This window comes from Pteropus vampyrus, unplaced genomic scaffold, assembly GCF_000151845.1.
Source record: "Pteropus vampyrus isolate Shadow unplaced genomic scaffold, Pvam_2.0 Scaffold415, whole genome shotgun sequence".
In the NCBI taxonomy this organism is placed as follows: Eukaryota; Metazoa; Chordata; class Mammalia; order Chiroptera; family Pteropodidae; genus Pteropus; species Pteropus vampyrus.
In genome coordinates, this window is record NW_011889196.1 from 16,724 (window position 1) to 22,031 (window position 5,308).

Consider the following 5,308-nt stretch of genomic DNA (forward strand, 5'->3'; position numbering starts at 1 on the left):
GAAATAACTTTTCATGACCTGTACTGCGGTGTTATTCGCAAAATGCCCACCTGATGGCAGGAAAGAATGACTATTCATGATGACCTACACTTTGATGTTATTCCCAAAAAACCTACCAGATGGCAGCAGAAAATATATTTTCATGATGGATTGACCTTGGGTGTAATTTTCAACATTCCCACGAGATGGCAGTATAATATAACATCCATGACATGCAGGCCTGTGTTCTTCCCAAGATGCACGCAAAGTTGCAGCAGAAAATCATTTCACGACGACCTGCTTTTTGGTGTTAATAAAATGCATATGAGAAAGCAGCAGAAATAACTTTTCATGACATGTGCTGTGGTGTTATTCCCAAAATTCATACCAGATGGCAGCAGAGAATGATTATTCATGATGAAACTCTCTGGTGTCATTCCTAAAATACCCACGCGATGGCAGCAAAGAATAAATTGTATTACTTACACTCGTGTTATTCACAGAATGCACTCTATGTGGCCGCAGACAAAGTTTTCATTAGGTCATGCCCTTCGGTGTTATTTTCAAAATGCCTGTGACATAGCAGCAGAAATAACTTTTCATAACTTTCACTATGGTGTGACTCCCAAAATGCCCGCCAGATGACAGGAAGAATAAATTTTATTACTTACACTCTGGTGTTATTCTCAAGATGCACACTAGATGAAGGCAGATAACAATGACCTACACTAGATTTTATTTCCAAAATGTCCGACAGACGACAGCAAAGAGCAACTTTTTTAATACATACACTCTAGTGTTCTTCCCAATATGCCCACCAGAGGGCAGCAGGAAATAAATTTTAATGATGACATACACTTGGGTGTTATGTTGAAAATGCCCACGAGGGGGCAGCAGACAATAACTTTACGTGACTAGTATTCTTGTGTTTTTTCCCAAGATGCATAAAATAGCAGACAGAAATTTTTCCTAACGATAGGACCTTGGGTTATTTTCAAAATGCACAGGAAATAGAATCAGAAATAACTTTTGATGACCTGCACTGTGGTGTCATTCCCAGATACCCACCGTTGGCAGCAGAGAATGGTTAATAATAATGACAAAAATACCCACCAGATGGCAGCAAAGAAAATCTATTCTACTTACACTCCGGCATAATTCCCAAGATGCACACAAGATGGAGTCATAAATGGTGACCTAACTTGGGTTTTATTCCCTAATTTCCCACCTGATGACAGCAGAAAATAAATTTGTATGATGACATACACCTGAGTGTTGTTTTCAAAATGTCCTCGAGATGGCAGGAGAGAACAATTTTTCATGACATGCATTTCTTGTTTTACTCAAGATGCACGCGAAGTAGCAGCAGACAAAAACATTTCATGAGGACTTGCCCTTGGGTGTTATTTATAAAATGCACAAGAGAAAGGAGCAGAAATAACTTTTCATGGCATGTGCTGTGGTGTTATTCCCAAAATTCCCATCTAGGTATTAATCCTAAAATGCCCACCAGATGTCAGCAGAGAATAACTTTTTATTACTTACATTCTGTGTAATTCCCAAAATGCACACAATATCAGGGTGTAAAAAAAAATGTTATGATGACATACAAATGGGCATTATTTTGAGACTGCTCATGAAACGGCAGGTGAGAACAATTTTTCATGACATGCACTCCTGCGTTTATCCCAAGATTACCACGAAATGGAAGCAGAGATAAAATTTTCATGACGTCATGCCCAACAGATGGCAAAAGAGAATGACTATTTATGATGACAAACACTCAGGTGTTTTTACTAAAATATACACCAGAGGGCAGCAGAGAATAACTTTATTACTTACACTCTGATGTCATTCCAAAGATGCACAAAGATGGAGGCAGAAAATGAATTTTCATGGTGACCTACACTCAGGTGTTATTTCTGAACTGCCCACCAGATGGAAACAGAAAAATTAATATATTTTTATTTGCTTGCGTGTTACTTTCAAAACGCCTGTGAGATGGCAGCAGAGAATAATTTTTCATGACATGCACTCCAGTGTTCATCCCAAGATTCACAAGAAATTGGAGCAGAGAAAAATTTCATAATATCATGCCCTTGGGTGTTATTTTAAAAATACACATGAGATAGCAGCAGAAATAACTTCTCATGACAAGCACTGTGGTGTTTTTCCCTAAATGCCCACCAGACGGCAGCAGAGAATGAATATTTATGATGACAGTCAGGTGTTATTCCTAAAAAGACCACCAGAGGGCAGCAGAGAATTTTTAAGTTACTTCCACTCTGATTTTATTCCAAGATGCACAGTAGATGAGAGAGAAAAATATATTTTCATGAAGGCATACACTCGGGTGTCATTCCCAAATTGTGCACATGATGGCAGCAGAAAAAATATTTTCATAATAACATACACTAGCTTGTTATTTTCAAAATGGCCACAAAATGGCAGCAGAGAAAAATGTTTCATGACATGCAGTTTTGTGTTTTCTCAAGATGCACACAAAATGGCAGTAGACAACGACTTTTCATAATGACATACTCTTAGGTACTGTTTTCAGAATGCACATGAGATAGCAGCGGAAATAATACTTTATGACCTATACTCATGTCTTCTTCCAAAAATGCCCACAAATGGCAGCAAAGAATCACTTCATGACATGCACTCTTGTGTTTTTCCCAATATGCACATGGCAACAGACAAAAACTTTTTGTAACGACATGTCCTTGGGTTTATTTTCAGATTGCACATGGAATAGCAGCAGAAATAACATTTTATGATATGTATTGTGGTGTTATTTCCAAAAAGCCTACAAGATAGCAGCAGAAAATTTTTTATGCTGACGAATGCTTGGGTGTTATTTTCAAAAAGCACACAAGATGGCAGTGGAGAATCACTTCATGAAATGCACTCCTGTGGTTTTCCCAAGATGCACACGAAACGGCATTAGAAAATAACATTTCATAACGACATGTCCATGGGTTGATTTTCACAATGCACATGAGATAGCAGAAATAACATTTTACCGCATGCTCTGTCGTGCTATTCCCAAAGTGCCCACCAGATGTCAGCTGAGAATGATAGTTTGTGATGACAAACACTCAGTCGTTTCCAAAAAAGAGCTGACCAGATGGCAGCAGAGAATCACTTTTTAAATTCACTCTGGTGTAATTCACAAGATGCACTCAGAAATGGGGCTGAAAACGAATTTTCGTGATGATATATACACAGGTTTAATTCACAAAATGCCCACCAGATGACAGCAGAAAATAAATTTTTATGATGACATACATCTGGTTGTTATTTTCAAAATGCCCACACAATAGCAGCAGGGAACAATTTTTTTCATGAAATACACTCCTTGTTTTTGCCAAGATACATACTAAAAGGCAGCAAACAAAATATTTCATGACTATATATCCTTAGGTGTTATTTGTAAAACTGCACATGAAATAGTAGCAGAAATATCTTTTTATGACATGTACTGTGGCATTAGTACCAAAATGCCCACCAGATGGCAGCAGAGAATGACTATTCCTGATGAGAACATCTGGGTGTTAATTATAAAATGCCCACAAGATGGCAGCAGAAAATAACATTTATTATTTATATTCTGTGTTATTCCCAAGATACACACTATATGAGGGTGGAAAATAAATTTTTATGATGACATACACATGGGCGTTATTTTCAAAATGCCCACAAGAGGATAGCAGAGAACAATTTATCATAACAAGCACTCCTGTGCTTATTTCAAGATTAACTCTAAGGGCAGCAGAGATAAAAATTTCATAACGTCATGCTCAACAGGCAGGCAACCTTCCGTCACACACAAAATGCACACTGGATGGTAACAGAGAACTACTATTCATGATGTCAAACACTTGGTGTTATTCCTAAAATGTCCATCACATAGCGGCAGAGTATAACATTTAATACACTATGATATAATTCCAAGATGCACAATAGATGAGAGAGGAAAATATATTTTCATGATGGCATACACTCTGGTGTTATTCCCAAAATTCCCACCAGATGGGAGCAGAGAAATATATTTAATTATTTGCACTCTGTTGTTATTCCAAGATGCACGGTAGATGAGAGAGGAAAATATATTTATAGGTTTGCATATACTAATGTGTTATTCCCCAAATACCCACAGTTTCACAGCAGAAAATAAATTTTTATGATCACAGATACTTGCTTGTTATTTTAAATGCTCATAGGATGGCAGCATGGAACAATTTTTCATGATACGCAATTTTGTGCACAAAAATAGCAGCAGACAACAACTCTTCATAACAACGTATCCTAAGGTATTATTTTCAAAATTCCCACGAGATAGCAGCAGAATTAACTTCTATGACACGCGCTGTGGTGTTATGCCCAAAGTGCCCACCAGATAGCTACTGAAAAAATTATTATATTGGCATACACTTGCGTGTTATTATCAAAATGCCCATGAGGTGGCCGCATAGAATAATTTTTCGTGACATGCTATCCTACTTTTTCCCCAAGATACACACGAAATGGCAGCACACAACGACTTTTCATAATGACATGCCTGTGAGTTTATTTTCAGAATACAAATGAGATAGCAACGGAAATAACATCGTATGGCAAGCGCTGTGGTTTGTTCCCAAATTGCCCACCAGATGGGAACAGAGGATAACTTTTTTACATACACTGGTCAAATTCCATGGATGCACACAAGATGGGGGCAGTAAATTAACTTTCATGATGTCCTACACTCCGGTGGTATTCACAAATGCCCACCAGATGGTAGCATTTAATAATTTTTAAAATTTATTTATTTTAATTAGTTTCGAGTATACGGTACATTGGTTAGACATCTATATAGTTCATAAAACGGTCCCCCCAATTGCTCCCTCCCTCCCCTGACCCTCCACCTAGCCAACATATTCATTCTAATTGCATTCCCTATGCCATGCTCCCCATTCCCATGTCCATCTATCAGCTACTAATTTGTACTTCTTTAACCCTTCACCCCATTCTCCCATTCCCCAAACTCCCTTCCCCTCTGTCCATCACCAAATTGTCTAATATATTTGTGACTCTGTTTTTGATTAATTTGTTCTTTTTACTCCTTAGATTTTGCATATAAGTGAAATCATATACTGCTTATCTTTCTCTGTCTGACTTAAATATCTTCGAGGTCCATCAGAGCAATATCTTTTCCCATCCCCTTCCTTTCAGTCTGTGTCTTTTAATCTGAAGTGAATCTCTTATTGACAACATATAGGGGTCTTGTTTTCCTTTCCATTCATCCACTTTTTTAGTTGGAGCAGTTAATTCTTTTCCATTTGAG